This window comes from Calliphora vicina, chromosome 4 (genome assembly GCF_958450345.1).
Source record: "Calliphora vicina chromosome 4, idCalVici1.1, whole genome shotgun sequence".
Lineage (NCBI taxonomy): Eukaryota > Metazoa > Arthropoda > Insecta > Diptera > Calliphoridae > Calliphora > Calliphora vicina.
The window spans coordinates 50,079,464-50,104,209 of NC_088783.1; the positions used below are offsets into that span (position 1 = coordinate 50,079,464).

The 24,746-nt window shown below is 30.4% G+C and overlaps 1 protein-coding gene across 4 annotated transcripts in view; it reads right to left on the minus strand.

Moving 5' to 3' along the window:
- LOC135957500 (uncharacterized membrane protein DDB_G0293934) overlaps positions 1-24,746 on the minus strand; it is a 93,492-nt gene that overhangs the window by 10,006 nt on the left and 58,740 nt on the right. For 3 of the 4 annotated variants that reach the window (XM_065508256.1, XM_065508253.1, XM_065508254.1), the window contains exon 3: positions 15,620-15,711. The exons of the other annotated variant lie outside the window; for it this stretch is intronic. The gene's annotated coding sequence lies outside the window, so the exon portion shown is untranslated. The remainder of the gene's footprint in view (positions 1-15,619; positions 15,712-24,746) is intronic. 4 annotated transcript variants of the gene reach the window in all.

Below are 24,746 nucleotides of genomic sequence, written 5' to 3' on the forward strand. Positions count from 1 at the left end.
TAATCGTAAAAGTATTTAAAATGTGTGTGAATCAATTTCTTATCACTGTACGGAGTTTGCCTGAAAATGGGCGTGATTCGATTAGAGGTCCAGGCACCTTTCATACAAAGTCAATAGTTATTTTCGAATATCTGGAGTACAATAATTGTGAATGTCTTCAAACTTTATGTGAATCAATTTATCAGTGCATGAGGTTTAACCAAAAATTGGAGGGATCGGAACACGATGAGTTACCTAACATACAAAAAAACAGCTATTTCTAAATATCTTAAGAACTAAAATTGCAAGATTATTCAAACTACTTTTATAATTTCAATGGCAAACGGGTTAAGTAAGTTGTATAAAAAATACACATGTCAAAAGTATAATTAAATCTATTCTGATTTAGTGGCAAACTATACCTTGCTGATGTCAGATATGGGTTTCAATGTGTTCAAAACATTAGTATTAATATGTTATATGCGAATTGTGACCTTTAAAAATATCACCTACAGATATTTTTTAAAATAAACTGGTTTCTGGTTTAATATTTATTTTCTTCCAAACTTTTGAATTTATATAATATAACTTTTATTCGTATATACTGGCTAAAAGTGTAACGAATTTGCGTGGGAACCAATTTAATACAAACAAAAGCTATAAAATAAACGTTTAAGAATTCCTCATTAAATTATTCACTAAATAAATACTACAATATAAATTTAAAAATTAAACTTTTGTTAAAACAAGAGTAAAATTTTAGGTATTTGATGCTTGAACATTTTCGAAAGTTAAATAGAAAAGGATAATTGTTAAGATGTAAAATAGTTCATTCTAAACTATAACTTTTATCTACTAACCAGAATTAGTTTAGAATAAACCAAAAATAAATATTTAAACATTTCACTATAAATTTCTTGTTTTATTATTTCATAAATATATGTATATTGCAACATTATTCTGATCTTTTTAGTTTCTATTGCCTTTAAAAGGTTAGCGGCTTTAAATTGCAAAATATTTTATTTTGTCAAAAATAAAACCTTAATTTAAACTAAAATACACTCAAACACATCTTCTTGCCTTTAACAGACACACTCGAGCATTAAAAAAAATTCAATTGAAAATTGTCTGTCAATTTAATGATGATGACGTGACACCCACACTTTATTCATTGTTTTTTAAACTTTTTTTTTTATTGTTTAACGAAAAAAAAGTTCTCATTATACAATTCAAGTCTATTGTTTCATTCTATTGGATATGTATGGCAAACAAAAAATAAGATTCTGACCAAATACTTTTATTATTTTAGTCGTGCATATTTGCACTCTATACCAAGTCAAGGCTTACAGTATGAAAAGTATGAGTTTAAAACAGCGGTAGGCACTCATTGCCAACAGGGGCCGAACATGATCGTTTATTTACTTATAAACCATGCAAATATCAAATTCATTAAACTTATATACAATCAATAGCTGGTCAGATTACAACAGAGTAAGAATCTGCCTAACATGTCATTATAATGTATATTCTATGTTTTCTTGATGCCAACCACTGGTTTAACATATTTTAATAATCGACCATTTCAAGTTTAAGGAAACATTAGTAAGACCCCTTTAGACCAATAATGATTAGGATGTTTTTTTATATATTGAAATTTCTGACAACAGTATGAAAAATGTTTGTCTGTTCTATTAGATGTCAAGTTAATTCCCACGCTATGTCCAAAATCTTACTTGTTATACAGCTATCTTATGATTAGGCATTTCTAAACAATTATTTTCTTATCTCTAGTATTTGTGACAATGTCCATTAGCAGAAAAAAATATTTGTAGAAATCAAAGTACATAGTATGTTGTAGGTAAACCAAGATAGCAAGATACCAACATCATAATCATCTTCATGTAACTATAAAAATAATTATTTTTTAATGTTTATTATCTACTAATTGATGTCTCTATTATTTCTGTACATTGTTTTATACATTGTGGTTTTAATTTCTATTTTTGGGTTAATTGTTTGCTTATGGAGATACTATACATGAGCCATGTAGCTACATTTTTACACCCGGTACTTATTTATGTCTACAGTTATTAAGTTGATAATATCATATTACTTTATTATTTTACACACTGTAAGTGCATTAACATGTAGAAATGATGCATATTTCTGTTATTAATATTTATTATTTTATGGTAAATAGGATAATGCAAAGAGGAAATTGTAATTAACCTAGTATATGAAATTAAATTTATTATTTATTGAGCTTAATTTAAACTACTGACCAAAGATTACTGTACTATATCTTGTATATTGATACATATACATATTTTCAGATGTCATATTTTTATCTCAAATTCACCATAAAATATCATAACATTACCCTCCTAAATCGTAATTTAGTAAAGCGGTGGCTCTAGATATTTCCAAGGCATATAGAGTGTGGCATGGTGCACTTTTATCAGAAGTTATTGCTATTGGTGTCGGTATTAATTTCTATCAATTTATATTGAGCTTTCTCAAAGATCACACTATACGAGTTGTTATAGATGGGATCTCATCAAACGAGTTGAAGATAAATTCAGGGGAATTTAACGCAAGGCTCTGTTCTTTCTCCTACTCTATTTCTTATTTTTCTAAATGATCTTCTACGTCAAACTTCCAACCCTTTCTACTATTTTGCAGATCACAGCAACATTTTCCATTCATATTCAATCCGTTATAGACCAAACCTGTCGGAGATTGGTGCAATGATTTCCATAATCGGGACCTTGCGATAATCTCTGAATGGGATCGCTTTCAACGCTCGCAAGACTTAGTGTTGAATGATGACACAAAAAAGAAGACATACCATGTCACTTCATCTGTATATATGGGTGGTGTAAATATTGTGGAATCAGACGCTCTTGATGTTCTGGGCATGAGAATACAATATGATGTCCGCTGATCTGAAGCATTTAAGTGTATCGGTTTTCTGTCAGTAGGAATTATTTCTCTCCATCTGATCTCTTCACTACTTACACCACCTATATCTGACCGAAAATGGAATACAACTTCCATTTATGGGTTGGTGCTTCCAAGTTTATCTTCTCGACCGCGTACAGGAGAGGGCGAAGGTGATTATTGGTGACAGTAAGGTATCCAACTCTATTGATTCGTTGCACAGAGGGGCCAAACATACTAATTTTGCGGATTAATTGATAAAACAAATTTCAAGTATCGTGAAAACTGAAAGTGCCAGCTTAAAGAGCACAAAATTCTACATCAGCAGGCAAAAAATTAATGCGAAATATTAAAAGGTATTTTTATAGTCACGTGTTGAAATTACATATTGTGAGAAAAAAACCAAAAAAATTGATAAAAAAAAAAAAAAATTGCGCAAATAAATACTATTTGTGATAGGTAATTTAAAAAAAATAAGAAATCTAATTATGCAACCATCAAGTTCAGGTATTTATTGATATGTTTTGGTTAAATTTAAATTTGAATTATTTGTGGAAGTGGCTTTGATATTAGTTTTTATATTGGAAGTGCAAAAAAATAATGGATTTTGTCAGTTCAAATGGACATAAAGTTATTAGCTGGGCTCAGCTGGGCAGAGAATTTAATATAACTTAAAAGCCTGGACAGTTAGGCGTTGTTTCAGAAAAAATTAGGTTGCGCATCGCTGCGCCTCATAAGTTATATGTAAATTAGTAAAAGCTTCGCCCTTTAAGTCTACCATCAAAAAGCACTATGCGATTCTGATAAACGTTTTATTGCTGTCGTTGTTGTCATTGTCATTGTTTTTTTTGTTTTATAAGAGATGTGCAAGTGTTGTGATTAATAATACGAGAGTCACGTGTGACTCAGGCCTGAGCGTGGCTATATTCTTGTATTATAATGAGATAAGCAATAATAAACTTTTACCAATTACTTTTCTTTATTTCAGTTTAGTTTTCCATCCGTTGATTTTCTAATCGTGAATGAATAGCACGCGGAATTTTAACAATTTAACTCTCATGCACTCACGCTTGTATATGCTTGTTTAAAACTTTTTTTTTTGTGATTAATTCGAAGTTTTTTCTTGTGGTTAATACGAAGTCATCCGATAGCAGGCAATTTAGCTTAATAAAAAAATCATGTTAATGAGCGCGATCGCGAGAATGTTAAAGTTTTATATCGGGAGCCAGTTATCACTCACGTTCAGATCTGAGTTTTTATATTGTCTCTTTTCAAATATTGTGTTGTATAAATTTCAAAGCAGTGCATTTAAACTTTGCAAGTCTTTTAGTGGCAGGAGTTGGGAAAGATCTCTATTATTCAATCTCCCATTACTAGTTAGTATAATGATATCATCTTAAAACAATATGGTAGTTTTTTTTATCAATAACATGCATAAATTTAGTGTGTCTCACTGATGTAGTTCAATAGATATAGGAGAATTAATAATTCATTTGTATGGGGGGAACCCGATTCCACCCTCGTATACCCTTCCGACTTTGGCGGAACGTGTAGTTTGTTTTTAGAGTTACCCGTAGCAAATTTAGTGTGCATAACTATTGTAGTTCTATAGATATAGCAAAGTTAATAATTATTTTATATGGTGGGTAATTGACTTCCCCCTCCTATATCCCTAAAATTTTGTTACAATATGCGGATTGTTCGAAGGGCTTCCCAAGTAAAATTTTGCGAGCGTCGCTATTATTGTTGTTGAGATATTAATAAATCCGTAAAAAAGGGGCATTTGACCCCACTGTGCGTTGGAGCACTGACACAATGTGGGCTGTGTTTCACGTAATACACGTTTTTCATCAATAACACATCCCTTTGTGCTCGATTGTCCAGTGGACCGCACCAACACACTAAAGGTAAATTCGTTCTTTAGCCGTACTGTCCGCATGTGGAACAAAGTTTCAGCTGAAGTGTTTCCTGTCGTTTTCAATGTCGGAAAGTTAAAATCGAATGTCCACTACTCCCTCTTTTCTCCCTCCCATATTATATTTTCCTAGTTGCAACACAATGCTCTACATGAGTAGGGTTCATCCCCTGAGTGTTGGTCCAAGAAGAAAAAAATAAAAGTTGAGGTTGAAGCACAACATGTATTTTCTCTTCGTGTAGGTTCATAGATTTTAAAACATTCGTCATCATAATCCCATTGATATGTTAAATGGTCAAGGAATTTAAATATGGATTTTTTGATTGCTGAAATGTTATTTGGTCTTGTCCTTTTTACGGTCAGACAATTTATTTTACAATTTTTTATGAAAATCATGGTTTCTATAGTAATCGTGTCAACATTGAATATATATGGGTGTATGACTTAGAAATGCGAGACGTTTTTCAAATTTTCTGCATTTATTTTGTAACATTGTTAGTCATTGTTAGCTATGACCGTATAGATTCCGAACCAAAAGAACTGTTCAGGCTAAGAACGAATCAAGCCAATATCGGATACTGCGTAGCAAAGCATATCCCAGAGAGAGCGTTCTGCTTCGATCGAAACAAATAGTAGTCGGACTGGGCAATGTCTGGATTATAAGGCGGGTGAGGCAAAACTTCCCACTTCTTTATAAAAAGTTTTTAACAGGTATTGCAACATGAGGCCGAGCATTGTCATGATGGAATATTATGGTTTCTTGTATTGCCGCATATTCTGTTCGTTTTTCGGCAAATGATCGCTTCAAACGAATCAGTTGGCTTCGGTACAGATAGACCATCACATGGAATCTATACCAAACCCAGATTTCAGCAGCTCATAGTAAATAGGACATTTTGCTTCCACCAAATAAAGAGTATTACCTTAGCGCCATGGATATTTGGCTTTGCTGTCGATTTGACTGGTTGGCCGGGCTCTATGCTTCGGGTTATTGTAATGAATCCATTTTTCATCGCAATCGGTGCAAAAACGATTTTCTTTTATAGCGTTCAAACATCATTTTGGACATGCAAAATCGTGTTTCAAATTCTTTTGATTTTAATTCGTATATTTTCCTGTTTTTGCATGAATTCTGCTGCACGCAAATTTTTTTAAATTGCTGCAATTTAAAAATTGGTAGCTATAGCTACCATCGGTTTTGCAAGCTCTTGTTGGGTTTTACAACAATCTTCATGGAGTAATGTCTCCAATACTTGGCCTTCAAACTTTTTTTTCTGACCTGGGCGATCTTTGTCTTCAGTATCAAAATCAACACTTCTGAACCGCACAAACCATCTCTCGCACGTTGGTGATGCGAGAAATGGTTTGGTGAGCAATCGGTGTGCTTCAGCGGCACTTTATTTCAAATTAAAGAAGTAAAGCTAAACTTCCCGCATATGACGCTTTGTTGACACACTTTTACTCTGTTTTTTTAACAGAGTATAACTTATTCTAACGTTCTGTATTAATATCTAAATTTTCAAAAACTGAACTTAGCATATTTGCTCCCTAAGCTAACGATATGAAAGAAAAATTTCATTGACTTTTAAATAACTACTATCTAAAACATATTGCTTTAAATTGAGTTATTATTTGTTAACTTAAACAACTGAAAAATAGTTATTTTGCCAAACAAACCTCCAACTATCAGACTATAAGAGTACGTGTATTACAAACAAAACGAAATTCCCATAATTGCAATTGAACTTTTATGTTAACAATAATCATTGTGATTATTATTTGTTACTCGAAACCAACAAACATATATCCCAGCAACAAATATTTTACAGCTTCCAATATAAATAGCTTCTCACAATATTTAGCTTACTAAAAGAGGTGATTCAGCACTATGGCAGAGCCTCTGGGAAAGGAATATCGAACAAAAATCAGGTAATATTTCAGTAGTATCGGAAGTACTTACCAATGCATCAAAACCCGAGAAGTGTTGTATGATTTTTGTTGGAGATTTCTCGCCTATAGAATTTGATTTAGTGTTTCCTTATTTACTTTACGGAATTTATTCACCACTTGTGTAAGCTAATATTTAGCTGAGAAGATGATTTGGAAACATATTTTGCTGGGATGTACCTATCCGTAATAGAAATTGTTTATTTTTTGGCAAACAATATTTTTCTTTTATTTCATCAAAGTTTTATTATTACTCGTCTACTACATTGTACATTGTAGTGTAATAAATATTATCCAACTTATTTAATGTTCATAAAAGTACATACATATACCCTTTTGTCTATCAAATGTTTACATTTTCCCTTTCTTTAACAGCGAAATGTATTATACGATGTCTTTTGACGATTTTGTAATTGATTTGATTTTATTTGTACTTTCAGATAGAAAGAAAGAAAATGAAAATCTTTTGTCTGAAATGTAGTCAACATGCGATATATTTTTATACACAATTGTTGACAATTTTTTATTATTATTGTATATTTTATTGTTTGTTTGTTTTTTAATTTTTCTTACCAATTTAATTTGACATGTTTTTACTTTCTTTTTAAGTTAGTTGCAGCTTAATACTGCCTTTGTTACACTTATTTATTTATAATGTAATGTATGTTATTGTTTATTAATGTAAAAAAGTGAAATTTCTATTAAACAAATATTATTCAATCGATATTGGAAAAAGTAGTTGCAAATAAATCAATATTGAAGAAATATGTAACTGTTTATTAGCGAAGAACTCTTCAAGATATTGACTACCAGTTACTTAGTAGAGCGCATGGAATAAATAGAGCACATATTAACCCTCTAATGCCAAAGCATACCCAAGGCAAAAATGCCAATAAATGCAAATATAACTGATTTTGCATTTCAAAAACTCATGTAACAGTTGCTAAAAAACGCACTTAATTTATTTTAAAAAGCTTTCAAAGATTTTGAAATGAAATATCAGTTGAGTGCCTTGAGGCATGCTTAAGTATTAGAGGGTTAATCATATTCAAACAACTATGCGAATTTGTTCACGATATTTCTTGGTAATCTTGGAAATTTGGTCAGACCATCACATGAAAATGTGTGTGAAGATAAATTTATTTAGCACAGGCATAAACCACATGTTTATGCTCAGCCCATTTTGCAATTAACAGAGCACTGTAAATCACTTAACAGTCATAATACTAGAATTCTAATTTATATCTACAATATCTGAAATAATTTCAGAATAAGAAAGAAAATAGAAAAACTTAAAAAAAACTATCCATTTGAAATAATAGATGGATATTTGAACCCATCTTAATATCAGGATTCCAATAAATTTGAGTTTTTTGAAAAAATAAATCTGGAGAGGATTTTTGGCCATTATGGAAATTAGGAAAAGGGCTCGGATATGACACTATGTATATGGAAATGGTGGTCCTAGGGTCACTTAATGGAACTGTGGTAGTGGGATATCTGAAATAATTTTGGGATTCCAGTAAATTTGAGATTTTTAAAAAAATAAATCTGGAGGGGATATGTGGCCATTATGGAAATTAGGAAAAGGGCTCGGATTTGACACTATGTATATGGAAATGGTGGTCCTAGGGTCACTTAATGGAACAGTGGTAGTGGGATATCTGAAATAATTTTGGGATTCCAGAAAATTTGAGTTTTTTGAAAAAATAAATCTGGAGTGGATTTTCTATTATGAGCTGATGAAATCTCAGCAGATCTTCACAGGGAACCTGTACAAAACGCAACTGATTCGTTTGAAGCAATCATCCTAGAATATGCGGCCAGGAAACCGTAGTATTCCAAAACGAATACTATTTCAAAAATATTTAAAATAAAGGATTTTACAACGATTTTTGTGTCTCCTGTAAATTTTGTGAAAAGGGACTTATCCCGAATGCACACTAAGCTAACGATATAATCATTGACAGTAAAAGTTGTTGAAAATTTTTCATAATACCATAATAATAGTATGTAGAATAATTTCATTATTTTTAGTTAAATATTAAGCTGTTAGATAACATGATAATGTGTTAAAAAAAAAACATTTCTATATTCATTTATAGCTATTCTAAAAGTTTTTGCCTATAAAAACCTCATTAAAAAAGTTTAAAATTTGTTTACAAAGTGTTGTCGAGTAATTTTCTTTAGACTTCAAGATCAACAATGCAAAGAAAGGAAAATTAGATTTTCTTTTTTTGTTTTTCTATTCATACGCTTACATACGTGTAGTATCTATGAATATGATAATATTTAATTTGTAGAGGTGGTATTTCAAGTTGTTCGCGTGCCTTTTACCATAAAAAGAAAAAAAAAACCTGCATAGAAAATATAACAACAAGACCCTTCATTTAGTAGAAAGTGACATTGGGTGGGAATTTCTTTGTTGTTAGCTTTTGATGAAAAAATCTTATTCTATAATTACCATATATACATACGTATTTATAAAGTTTGCATGTGTACTTGAACAGAGATCGGTATTCTGAGGCCCTTAAAGAAATCGAATAGAATAATTAAGGGCGTCTACTTGAAAACAAATGAGAACCTGATTCATAGAGGGCTCTGGAGTTTTTTTTTGCAAAATACAACGAAATTTTTATATAACGTTGTAACAATGAACCTATAAATAGTCTGAAGTGAACTTCCGAACTAACTCAAGATAATATTTACGGATCTAGCATTGGAACCAGTTTTTTAATCAATCATCTCGGCACTAGTTCTTAGAATTAGTTGTTTAGGTAGTGATTTTTGTTTGAAATTGTTGCACTTGGAATTAGTTCCTACAATTTGAACTTAATTCACAAAATTCTTAATTCGGATTTAAACAAGTAAGAGTGATATATTCGGCTGTGCCGAATCTTATATACCCTTCACCAAATTATACTTCAAAATAAAAATTTTAAATATTTTTAGGTAAACAAAATTTATTTTTTTTCCAAAGTTATTTTTTTCATTTTTTGGAAAAAAAAATTTTCTAATTGTTATTTTAATTTTTTTTAAAATTTAATTTTTTTTTTGTTTTTTAAATTTTTTTTTGGGTGAAATTCATGTTCAAAATTTTTTTTCCGATTTTGACCCATTGTAGTTGGACCTACATGGTCTTATATACGTCGTTGCAAATGTCTTCGAAATATCTATCATTAGATATCCATATTGTCTATGTTAATGTCTTAGTAATCCAGATATAGGTAAAAAGTAGGTCAAAAATCGAGGTTGTCCTGGTTTTTTCCTCATATCTCAGCCATTTATGGACCGATTTTATATAGCAAACTTCTCGAAAGCATGTCTGACAGAATTATTGAAGATTTGGATCCCGAAGATATCTGGGGTCTTCAGAAAATTGATTTCAACAGACAGACGGACAGACAGACAGACGGACGGACATGGCTTAATCGACTCCGCTATCTATAAGGATCCAGAATATATATACTTTATACGGACGGAAATGAAAAATGTAGAAATTACAAACGGAATGACAAACTTATATATACCCTTCTCACGAAGGTGAAGGGTATAAAAATGTCATACATTTATTTCCCAAATACATTCCCAACATCTAATTCTTTAGCTTTAATCAAAGGCCTTTATTATACCCTTCACCATGAGTAGCAAGGGTATATACATATAAGTTTGTCATTCCGTTTGTAAGTTCTACATTTTTCATTTGCAACCTCACAAAGTATATATATCCTGGATCGTTATAGATAGCGAAGTCGATATTGCCATATCCGTCTTTATGTTGAAATCAACTTTCCGTGGCCCCCAAATAACGCACAACCAGGAGTGATACATCAATATTTCGGGAATTCTCCCGAGAAAATCGGCCAACAAATGGCTGGATTACTAAGTCATTAATATGGACAATATGGATATCTAATGATAGATATTTCAAAGTCCTCAGCCAATAAATGGCTGAGATATAAGAAAAAACCAGGACAACCTCGATTTTTGGCCTATTTTTGATCTATATCTGGATTACTAAGTCATTAATATATACAATATGGTTATCTAATGATAGATATTTCAAAGTCCATTGCATCGATGTATATAAGGCTATATAAGTATTTTGGACCTACAATGGGTTTTTTTACCAAAAATCTTTTTTTTGTCATAAATTCTTGTTCAATAATAAATTTTAAAAAATATGAAAAAAAAATTTTAAATTTTGGGAAAAAATTTGAAAAAAAAACAAAAAAAATGTTGTTTACCTTAAAATATTTAAAATTTGTATAATTTGGTGAAGAGTATATAAGATTCGGCACAGCCGAATTAATTCATAATGAAATTAATCCCCTTAGTATTATCGCTTGATATTGGACATTTCTGCTGGAGGTATGTACAATACAAATTGTATGTTGGCTGGTTGATATATGTAGTATAAAATATTTTATTGTATACTTGTCTTTGCACATACTTGTTAACTAGTGTTATACATGGTTTTATTATAATTTTTTAAGCCGTATTTCTTTAGATACATTCATTCATTATGTTTTTCTTCATATAAATGAATAAATATCTAAAGGTATAAATTAATGTAAGAGTACAATGCAGTAGTATAAATGTACCCTCTTGTAAAAAAAGCAAGTGTGCACAAATGTACACTTTTGAGTAGGTACGTTCAAATAAACATAATTTAATTTTAATGAGTAGTTGTAGGTTAAATTGGTACTGATTATTTATAAAATACTTATGAAGTCCTTATAAAGCAGATACATTTCTCTCAAATTTAGAAATTGCAATTCCAAAGTTTATGTTAAAAGTTACATATAGATCTAGATAAAAATTTCGGTAGCGGTATTTTAAAATTAAATTAATTTCTTTTTGAATTAAATAATTAACAAAATTTTAGAAACAAATATAGTACATATCGTGTTGTGTTAGCAAAAAGTCCTAAGCCACAACTTGTTCTAGAATAAATTCTCCGAATTCCCCAAATACATCAATAAATCGGCTATAGTCCTGGTTCGTTAGATATTTAAAATCAGGAAAATCGGCCCATAAATAACTGAGAATAAAACTTCGTTCAGACAATTGTCAGACCTAGCAACGTGCTGACATTGAAAAATTGCCACAATATGTAGATTGTCAGTTCACACGGTTACAAGACATTTGCCAGAAATACCATTTATCTGACATCGTTGTTAAACTAGCGCATCTGACTATATAAAATGATCTCACAAAGAGAACGAAACGTGTTCACATGATTGTCGGAAATCTGACAATATTTTTATCATGGTTTCTCTGACAATACTGCCAGACAAAAATTGTAAGTTCACACGATTGTAAAACATTTTCTGTAATCAGATAATACTCGTATTGTTATCTGACAAACGTCTAAACAAGGTAAAAGCAAAAATCCACACATAGATAATATGAAAAGAAGTCATTTGAAAGACCTTTCCTTAGAAATTGTGACTGACTCATTGTCATCAATATTTTTCATCAATATTTTTTTTTACCAAAAATTTCTTTTAATCTTTATCTGTTTTAAGAAACATTGGTGAAGGATATATGAGATTTGCCACAGCCGAATATAGCACTCGTACTTAAAACGAGTTTTGGAGCTACATTAATTAATAAGCTGTAAACTAGAGATAAGCGATATTTCCATACTTGTGATTTAATCACCGGTAACGTTTTTCAGCATTCACTGCACAGTACTTCTATGATACTGTTCCGAACTAGAGATTATACTTATCATTTAGAGTGACAAATATTTACATAACTAGCTACGTGACTAGTTATATTGACTCTTTTTGATTACAATGAGACTGTCTGATAGCTGGTCTAAAGTAGTCAACACATTGGATTCACGTACCTTACTAGCCACCTAACTGGTTACTTGAACAACTACATAACTAGTTATTTTAACATGTACATGTACGTGCTAATTAGTCTCCAAAAGTCAGTTAAAAAGACATCCAATAACCGATTGTTTATAATCAAATCTTTCTCCCACAACTCTCCTATAGATTACTTCTGGTGAGTAAAATAACTACTTTCTAAAGTGCAGTTCAATAGAAATGTTAAAACTTAAAAGTGATTACACTCTAGGTTACTTAGAGACACTAATGTGATAATTGTCTTCGACCTATGTAACATGGGATGTCAGTATACTTAAGCCAAAAGAATATAAACTGAGTGAGAATTATATCAACACAATTTGTATAAAACCTGTTTGTACGAATTGCTCACAAAAAGTGTAGTACAAAATAAAAATTAAAGTGATTACACTCTAGATTACTTAGAGACACTTAAGTGACAACTGTCTTCAGGTTAGATAACATTGACCAATTGACTTCTTTCTGCACTACAAAGAGCATATATGTACGTGTCAAATCACTCAAAATATATAAATTGGAGTCAGCCAATCAACTGTAGTAAGCCAATCAACTTTCACATTTTCCAACAAAACGAGATCGCGGTCACTGTTTAAAAGTACAGTGATTTATAAATCACGTTCACTGAGAACAACGTTCTTCAAAAATCACGGGATCGCTCATCTCTAGGTCATGTTATTTTGTCAAAATGTCCTTTCACAATGGTTTTGTTGCTTGCTGGAAGTAACTTGAACGACTTGCTGTGAACTGCAAGTGTTTTGAAGACTTGCGGAAGAAGTCGGGTATACGTCGGGTAAACGGTATTGTGTTTTTTTGAGTTCTTTTCCAAATTTATAAAAATGTACAAAAATAAATTCGTCGAAGTAGTTAAAAAACACATTTGGTAATTGAAAAACAAGAATTATGGATCAAAGAAAGGAAAAAAGCTTCGGTACGCAATTCTTTAAGTAATGTATTTTGGAAACTTAAGTCTAGGCGCCGCAGCACCCAATTTCTCTTTTTAATTAAATATCCTGCGATGTTGGCTGCCAATCTTATTTAGCCATAAGATATTTTTATACTGTCATTCGTAAAAAAAAGCAAACTCTTCTGCAAGCTGTAATCACACACCCCTATCGCGAATCAATATTTCACATGAAATATGTTCCCTTTTCCCATTTTTCGTTCATCAACTTTGTTCACGTGAAAAAATTAATCAACATGGGAAATTTTTAGATGGAATTTTGTAAACAATAAACAGCTGTTACGAACAAAATCAACTATTGTGAATGAAAAGTTTAGGCGAATATCACGATAGCAATTTTCATTTCGAGGGAAATGGATATTTCATGGGAATATAAATTTCACATGTTTTTCATGATAGGGGTGACAATGTGTGGATACACGTCTGCAATTTCTTGTAGCAAGTTCGTCGTAATAACTTCTACAAACTACTTCGGGAAATAGACTGCCGCAAGTTTCGGTTTGAGTGGAAACACTTCAGCAAATACTTGCAGAAGTTTTTCCGCAAGTGACTTGCTAGTGGACACACGGCTTAAGAGTCGGTTAAGCCGAGCCGCTGAGTCGTGAAATATTAGGACATTGTGACAATATGACGTGATAGGAGACCTTGTGAATTGACCAAGTGTAGTGTAAAGGTGTTTTTAAACCGGCTCCCTGTCATATCCAATTATGGGCTCCATTATTTTTAAAATGTTAAATTAGGCTGTGTTTATTGTTTCAAAATATAATGACTAACAACCCCTACAAATATTCTTTGTTAATTTCTTTTCATTCAAATATTTGACATCACTGTTAAAATTAAAACATGCATGAGAAATATTTTAATTCACGTCTAATTGAGAATTTCATTTATCATCTCAAACGAGTCGACAATACGGATGAGGGTCGTTTGTTTACCTTCTTCTTCTGCTTCTTTGTTTACTTAAATCATGCATACATTCTCATTATGCTGGTTCGTAGGGTCTCTCTATCTCTGTCTCTTTTTGGTTTTGTTTTAATTTTAAATTTACTGTTTAGTACGGGTATTTATGTATGTTTTTGTTGTTGTCATTACATTTTTGGTTAATTGCAGGTTGTTGTTTTATTGCACTTGTTCCAGTTTTTATTTAGTTTTGTTGTTGTCTTGTTAAATTTAGTTTGTTTGCATTTTTTCTATTTAATTTCTAATGTTTGTTACAATGTTGTGCTGGTGCGGTGGTGGCTGGGTTTAAAATTGCATTTTTTTAATGCAGTTCGGTTCAAAAAATTTACGGGCCGTTTTAGTTTGTCGTTATTTAGTATTCTAAATTAGTTTTTGTTTAGTTTTACTTTTAAGTTTATTTTTTAAAAAGTTTTTCATTATTTTTTTATTTGGTTTTTTTTTTTGAGCATGTCACGATTGTTTAGTTTATTTATTTTTTGTTTGAGCTCTGTTTGACCGTTTTGCTGTGACCTTGTTGTATTCCATTGTTTTTGTTGAAATATTTATTATTTGCTACGATTTGGCTACTTTTTTTCTATTAATTAGAATAGCGGTTCCCATGGTTTGTTTATTTATACTTAATGCAAGAGTAATTATAAATTTTTTCTAATTGTTGGTTTCGCAGCTAATTTATAGGAAGTGGTTTTTTGTGGGTATGTCTACAATTTAAGTTCAAAATTTAAATTGATTTAATAGCAATTGCCATTTGTTTATTGAATAAAGGGAAAGGTAAGGAAGGAAAGTAAACGTTTATTTCTAAAAATTAGACACTAGAATATAATATTTTATTAAAAGGGAGAGAAATGAAGACAATTTTCGAAAAATATTAAGAAATAAGGAATACATTTAAGGACGATTTTACAACTCCTAAGATTTGAATACATTAAAGAATGTTGCAGATCTTGATTTCGAAATTCGATTTTTTCAATATTTCAGATATTCAAAAAATTCCTTTTATGACCATTTTAAATATATGTATATTTATTTCTATCTTACCTTTAAAATTTCTGGAAATCTGCCGCTTTTGTTATACGTGAGCAGAAATTCCCTTAAATAAAATTTTAAATTTTTAACTTGTTGACATTGATCTGAAAATAAACCAAAATAAAAACATTTTAAATTAATAATTTATTACAATATGTACATGCATGGTTTTGCATAAAAGTAAACATATAATTAAAAAACTTTAACATTTACTTAACTAAAATATTAAATTAAATAATAAATGTCCATGCAAGTACACATGTGAATATCAACTACGTATTTAGTGTATGTGAACGCTGGTATGAACAATTATAATGTTGTAAAAAATTTTGTTCACATCGTATGTAATTCGTGGTTATGAATATAATACTCATAGTAAATGTTTTTAAAGCCGCTCCCGCTTAAGGTTGGTTTTTTAGCTTTGGCACTTAAAAATATTTACATAGTTGCAAACGGACCATAGCGTAGGTCAAGCAGGTTAATACTACAAATTTGTATTCGCTCGTATGTATATACGGTTGTAGATTTTATGCCAAGAGTAAATTACTGTTGAATTTGTTTTAATTTAAACTATTTTTTTATGTAATTTCATAATTAGGAAATAACAAAAAATAGTTTTGCAGTTATTAGTTCATAAATAACTTAATAGTAAGTAATTTATGAACTAGATGCATAATACAAAAAAATCGTATTATCGAATGCGGTTTTAATAAGAACCGCAACTAGGAGATGCTGGTTTTAGTAATAATTTGATTTTTTGTATTTCTTAAGCTTTAAGTAATAAATAACCAGATAACTAATCAATTATTTAAAAAAATTCAATGTTTCCCTGTTCTCTAGGGTTTAATAGTTGAAATTAAATTAAATTCTCGATTTTCTTCGATTTTTGGATATTCGAATTTTAAACTTTTGTAAATTTTTAAATGATTGAATCGTTTATTTCAAAAACCAGTCAAGCAAGAAAAAATCAAAAATTGATTTATTGGTCGATTACTATTTTGTAAAGGTAAACTTTAAAAAAAAAGTTTAGATATTTTAATAAGACCTATTTGGTCGCTTAGTGGGATGCGAGTTGGATATCTATCAAAATAAATGTTTTGTAACTCAAAACATAAAATTTTTGACCTTTTTTGCAAAATCAAAAACTTTGTAGACTTTTTTCCTTTTTAATTTTTTTTTTGCTCAAAAGAAAGCTTAGGTCCATTCCTTTAAGAGGTTTTTGGTCGTTTAGTGGGATGCGAGTGGGATATCTATTAAAATATATATTTTGCAACTCAAGACATACAATCTTTGATTTTTTTTTGTTAAAAACATTTTTTTTTTCAAAGTGGGCCCTTTTTTAATTTTTTTTTTTGCTCAAAAGAAAGCTTAGGTCCATTCCTTTAAGAGGTTTTTCGTCGCTTAGTGGAAAGCGAGTGGGATATAAATATACATATAAAAATAAATGTTTTGTAACTCAAGAACATTTTGTTTACATATTTTTTAACCCGAAAATAAAATTTTTTTCACTCTGTTCTGAATTGAATCGTATCCCAGAGAGAGCGTTCTGCATCGATCGAAACAAATAGTAGTCGGACGGGGCAAGGTCTGGACTATAATGCGTGTTAGGCAAAACTTCCAAATCACTTCTTTTTAAATAGTTTTTAACATGTTATCGAGCGCTGTCATGATGTAATATTACGTTTTCATGTCTGGCCGCATATTCTGGGCGTTTATAGGCCAATGCTCGCTTCAAACGAATCAGTTGCGTTTGGTACAGGTTCCCTGTGATGGTCTGACCAAATTTCATAATAGATAGGACCTTCTTAGTCCCACCAAATATAGACTATTACCTTAGCGTCATGGATATTTCGTTTTAGAGTCGATTCGGCTGGTTGGGAGGGCTTAACATACGATCTCTTACGCTTCGGGTTATCGTAATGCATCAACTTTTCATCGATGATAATGATTCGTTGGAAAATGATTTAAGAATAATTTCGGACATGCAAAATCGTATTTCAAGGTATCTCGGCTTCAACTCGTACCCTATTTCCCTGCTTTTGGCTGAATCCTGCTGCTCGCATACATTTTGAAATTGCTGCTTGATTAGCTCCCATTAATTTTTTTTGAGTTCTTATTGAGTTTTACAACTATATGCATGGAGTAATGCCTCCTATTATTGGACTTTATACTTTTTTGGCTGACCTGGGCGATCTTTGTCTTTCGTGTCAAAATCACCACTTCTGAACCGTACAAACCATCTCTCGCACGTTGAAACCGATGAAACACATTCACCATAAGCTTCGGTGAGCAATCGGTGTGCTTCAACGTCACTTTTGTTTAAATTAAAGAAGTAAAGCAAAACTTCCCGCATATGACGTCTTGTTGGCACAAAATTCGACATTATCGAAGTAAAAAAATCTCGGTTGTTTACACTATAATGATTAATAACTAAGTCAGAGTAAATGACTGATTATACCCTTCAAAATGACATATACATAAGTTATTAAAAATAAAAACCGCATTCAAAAGTTACGTCATCTATTGTAAATCCCGAATTTTTAAGTCCTAAGCTCAATATAAAAGTATTGGATCAAGAACGAAAATAATTATGACTGGTTGCAATAAATGCATTAATAATTTATTCAGAATTATTCTTAGGTTAAAATAGATCAAGAAAGTAAAATTAAGTAAAATACTTTGAATTAAAAGAATGAAACATGATTTATTTATGAAACTTTTAATGACGATATGATTTTCGTAGAATAATTGTTAATTAGCAGAAACACCCACAGTCTTCGGCACTCTACTATAAATTATAAACGTTTCATAAATTTATACAAAATCAAATGTAATTTCTAGAAACATTTTTGTAGTGACTCTGTTTTAAAACTTTCAGAATAAAGCATAGGTGTAATTGTAGAATTAATTGATACTTGATCTTTTGTAGACAAGATCACATGTTATCATATTTGAACTTATTCACTTTCTTATTGTACTTTTTAATCCCCTTTTTGTTGTTCTTGAAAAACTACAACGCACCCAATTAGTCCACAGTATAATTAGTTCATATAAATGCAGACTTCTCTACATAGTAGTGATTAATTAAAGCAGCTAATTAAAAATAAATTTTCTGTTGTTTGGTTGTTTATTCTTCTTCAAGTAAGTAACTAAAGTACAATTATTTTTATACACACATTTAATGAATTGTTAATTATATTTTTACAATAAAAAAAAGTTATTAACTGATTCACACACATGGCGAGAGCTACAAAACAACAACAACAAAAACAAAACATATTTATATTTTTTTTTTTTAATAATTGTGTTTACTACAAATGATTCATTAAGTTTTTGCTGGTTTTATGACGTAAATCAAAACGAATCAAATAAAAATATTGAAGCTACTGAGGAGAACTGAAACAATTGTTTTGGGATTTAAAAAAAAATGCGTTTCAACAAAGATTTGTGTTCAACCACTAGAGATTTTCCATTCAATTAATGTTTCTCCCAGACATCGAGTCCCATGCCAGGGCGAAATAAAATATATTTTAATTCTTTTAATTCAAAAACTTATTTTATTTAGGATATTAAGTTTTATTTTATTTGATGCTGTTTGAGCTTACTAAACACTTGTAAGAGTAAACAACGTCAAACAAATTAAAGTTAAAACAAGTAAGAGAGCTATATTCGGCTGTGCCCAATCTTATATATCCTTCACCAAATTATACTTCAAAATAAAAATTTTTAATATTTTTAGGTAAACATTTTTTTTCCACAAAGTTGTTTTTTTAATTTTTTGGAATAATTTTTTTTTCGAATTGTTATTTAAAATTTTTTTTTTTAAATTTAAAAAATTTTTGTTTTGTTTTTTAAATTTTTTTTAAACAAAAAAAAATTTCGGTTAAAAAATATTTTTTCCGATTTTGATCCATTGTAGGTCCAACTTACAATGCCCTTATATATGTCGTTGCAAAGGTCTTTGAAATATCTATCATTAGATATCCATATTGTCTATATTAATGACTTAGTAATCCAGAAATAGGTCAAAATCGAGGTTGTCCTGGTTTTTTCCTCATATCTCAGACATTTGTGGACCGATTTTGCTGATTTTAAATAGGAAACTTCTCGAAAGCATGTCTGACAGAATTATTGAAGATTTGGATCCCGAAGATATCTCTGGTCTTCAGAAAATTGATTTCAACAAACAGGCGGACAGACAGACAGACGGGCATGGCTTAATCGACTCCGATATCTATAAGGATCCAGAATATATATACTTTATAGGGTCGGAAAATTATATTGTGGAAATTACAAACGGAATGGCAAACTTATATATACCCTTCTCACGAAGGTGAAGGGTATAAAAAGTGGTTACGGTTTTTTCAGTAAATATTTTCTCTGTGTTACCCTACCTTTATAATTAAAAAAAGTTTTCAATCTAGGTTTGCAAATTCAAAGGCACTATTCTGAATATGAAAATTTTGGAATCATTTTCTCGAAAAATTTTAAATGAATGCGTTTTCTTTGCCCACTTTGTCTTAAATTCTACAAAATGAACTAAGAAATAGTGTATGTTGCTATCAACTTAACCGAATGTAGCGAAACACCCTTACTTGTTTTTTTAAACAAACCATAAATGGTATATTTTTATTTTTAAACCAGCGATGAACAAATACAGATTTAGTTTCAAAAGGAATTCGGTCACTGGTTTTGTAGTCTTGACTTTTAAAATCAGTTTGTTTAATTTAATACCCAATTAACGCTCTTAATTTCTTAATTAATTGTGACTCTTTGGAGGGAGATAAAATACATTTAAAAAACATTTTCCACATTAGGAAATAAACATTCATTTGGTTTAGTTTATTTTGTATTTTTTTTATTAATGTAAATGGGAAGGAACCTAAATATGTAATCGCACAATGACATGCTGATGCCTGTTTGTTTCTAATACAAATAAAAATTCTAATATTCATAAATCTGTAGAATGTTTCTTCCTGTTAATAAAAGTTATCTCTTTTTTTTATTGTTGGTTTAACCTTGAAATGTACATTAGAAACTTATAGTATGAATAAAATGTTCATAAAAATAAATGTTGTATGACGACGAAATGGTTATGATAGATAAATATTCTTTTGTTTAGATGTATGTATCTGTTAGATTTGCTGACTAGTTTAAAAGTATTTATGTTAAGAATGGGGTATAAATAGGGGTAGTCACAGTTGGTTTGGTTATTTCCTATTGTTTTTAAGTATTGATTTTGTTTAGTTCTGTTTTTGACAGGTTTTTATACGCAATTTAGATACTCGGCAGGAAGTTTGAAAATAAAGTAAGTAAAATAGCTAGATTGCACATACATTTGTTGTGCACCTGCTGATGTTTAGTTTGTAACAATATTAAAGTTTTCTACGAATATGGGTCAATAAGTCCGAGACTTTTTTAATTTTCCGGCTCCGGCTCTTAACTGCTCCAGTCAACAGGCATCTTTCAGTTCACTCCTGACAAAATTTGAACAAGCTGCGTCAGTTAGTTTGTATTTGACAGCCGTTGATAAGAGACGAACTCGTGACTTGAGGAGAAATCGTAAAAAATTTAATTTCCTCTGCTAATTAAGCTTTATTTTTTGCGAAAACAACCATCACTCAAATAAAGGCTAAGCTTTATAAATAATATGGAAATTCTGCACCATCAATTTCAATGGTAAAAAGTGGTAAACAGAAAATGCCGAACTAGCTGGATGCCAAGTTGAGGTCTCTACAACCGAAACAATTGAAAATCACGATATGGTGAGATTGAAATTGCGAGAGATTGTGGAAGCCATAGTCATCTTACATGGCTCAGTGGTTTAAATTTTGAATGATCACTTGGGTTGAAGAAAGCTTTCCGCAAGATTGCTGCCGCATTTGCTCACAATCGGCTGCACAAAAAGCTACACACATGTGCAGTTTCCATGGCAAAAATCCAAGAATTATGCTACAGAATGCTACCTTTTCCACCCTATTCTCAGGATTAAGCCCCTAGAGACTATTTCTTGTTTCCAAACCTTAAGAAATGTCTCGGCGGAAAGAGATTTGACTTCAACGATGAAATCATTTCACAAACAAATACCTATTTTGATGATCTCGACAAATCTTATTTTTTGGAAGGGATACAAACATTTAAAAAACGTTGGACAAAGTGCATAGATCTCAAAGGAGACTGGTTTGAAAAATAAAATAATTTTTTATCCAAAAACCTCTGGTCCTGGTTCTAGTTCAGATTGTAGTTCAGGTTCTAGTTCCGGTTCTAGTTCAGTTCTAAAGCGGCACAACTCGAGAGACCTTTTTCAATAGATAGTTGCTGAAGAGTCAAATTTGGTTCGAACTTCCCATCATTCCAAGAAGCTAGATATATGAGCACCTGACTCCTGTCCAATTTGGGATCAGCGCATCTAATAATTTGCAAATTATATTTATATCAGAGATCTCCTATTCTGTATTATCGTATCGTGAGGCATCATTATATTTTGGCCTCATGACGCATATTGTCATTTGAACGAATTAACATATCGACTCATAGGTCAATAATTTTCAAAGGTACTAATGATCCAATATTTAGACCTGTTAATAATTTCATCGTCATTCGATCTACAGCCTTTGGAACGAAGACGGCATTCACCTCTCTTCATGTGATAAATTTGATCAAGAAGAAAATTGTACTTCTCCTTATTCCGTATTATCTCATAAATGTTGAAGAATTTCCCCTAGCAGATCTATTAATCATTTTATCATATTCAGAAGCAAACATACATGAGTGTCTGTAAGTGAGTAAACACCAAAAATTATTTGATTTTTTTAAGATAATGAAAATCCTAATTTATCTATCGATTAAAATTTAAAAGTTTCGGTTGTGAAAAAAAAGATTTAAGTGATTTTCGTGATCTTAAAAAAATCAAAAAATTCGCTGATGTTTACTCACTTATGAGGCTGTGTGTATTTGTTTAGCTCTACTTATGCAGAACGCTCTCTCTGGGATACGCTTCACTTTGGAACAGAGTATCCGATATTGGCTTGATTCGTTCTTGTCCGTGCAGTTCTTTTGGCTCGGAATCCATATATTGCCAGAAAGATGGGAAAAGGTCATAGCTAACAATTGCCAATACTTTGAAAAATTTATATTGTATAAATGCTTCAAAATAAAAGTTAAAAATTTTAATCAAATCTAGTTTTTTTAAGTCATACACCCAATATATTCTTTTAAAATATTCATTAAAGCATTCAGCATGAATTAATTCGTTGTCTTAATTCTTTAGTACGCCAAACATAATGACTTCCTTTAAGAATTCATTCTTTATAGAATTAATTCCTTATTGAATCATTTAAGTTTTGCAATTTATTGAATGATTCAATTTGTCCTCAATTCAAATTTATTACTTGAGTGGCAAGGGTATATATAAGTTTGTCATTCCGTTTGTAATTTCTACATTTTTCATTTGCGATCCCACAAAGTATATATATTCTGGATCGATATTGATAGCAAAGTCGATATAGTCATGTCCGTCTGTCCGTCTGTATGTTGAAATCAACTTTCCGTGGCCCCCAAATAACTTACAAACATGATAGATACATCAATATATTGGAAATTCTCCCGGCTCGTTTGCTATTTAAAATCGAGAAAATCGGCCCACAAATGGATGAGATTTTTGGCCCATTTTTTATCTATCTGGATTTCTGTCATTAATATAATATGGATATCTAATGATAGATATTTCAAAGTGCATTGCAACGATGTATATATGGCTATAGTAGGTCGGACCTACAATGGGTCAAATATTTTTTACTCGATTCTTTTTTACACCAAAATTTTTTTTCACTAATAAATTTAAATTTTTTTTTTTAAATTAAAAAAAAATTGGAAAAAAAATAATTTTGTTTACCTAAAAATATTTAAAATTTGTATTTTAAAATATAATTTGGTGAAGGGTATATTAAAGTGTAATTTGGAGTAGATTCGGCAAAGCCGAATATAGTAATATAATAATTCAAAGGTTGAATTTATTATGAAATGAATTCATTCCAATATGAATTAGTTCAATGATGAATACATTCTATTTAATTAAAAGACTTTGAATGAAGCTAAGGAATTCTTTCGATTTTGTGAATGGATTTAAGGAATGCATAACTGATAGTTTTTAAATTCCAAATTAAGATTTTAACAAATTTAAAATTTTAATTTTATAAAATGATTGCTAGTGGATCTATAAGTAGATTTCTAATACATCTACTAAACGTTTTTATTTTATCAAGAATACCCTTAATATTTTAATATATTCATTTATATACTTTCTATTCTTTTGTAATACTACATACATATTTTAATTTCATTATTTTAGCAGTCAGTGACCAACCACATCAAAACCTTTAAGGCTAAAAAGTGAAATTTTTATTTCATTTTCAAACACTAGAACGAAAAATGTAAACAACAGAATACCTGCAAAGAATTTATTAAAACAACGTTAAATTTTTCGGCAAATGTTTAGGTTTCAATGAACCAACATAAAAACACTCCCTTAAAAAATTCATTGTTATATTTACAATTAATTAATGTTTAGTTTTTCTTGCCAAAAATATTCTTCATTTTCTAGATTTTTGTTAATTTCCTAAAAAGCTTTAGGCTGAGTTAATTATACTTTATAGATATAGAAATATTTGACCTAATAACACTGAACTTGAAATAGAGAAAAATGTACTTCACGATATAGTTTTTTTTATTATTATTAAATTAATATTTGTGTGTTATGATATCGTGTGTTGTAAAAAAACATAAAATAATGAGCATTAAGGCCAATGACCATTAGCCAGCCAAAAGAGTTTTAAAATTTATTAAATATTTTTAGAAATTTTAAGAAGGGTTTTGTAAAAAACATGTAGGACAAGATTAACAAATTTTAATAGTTTCTTCAAATTTCTTCTAATTGGGTAAATTTAGGGAAACCTTTTAAATACAAATACATACTTAATATCGTTTTTAGGCCGGAATAAATCAATTAAATTCCTAACCATTAATTAAACTATGTTTGGTTAAGCTCTTAAGTTTTATAAAACTTCAATTAACTTAAGTTTTACCAACTACTTTAAAACTGGTCTTGCAGCCACAGCAAACTGAATTGATAAACTGTCTT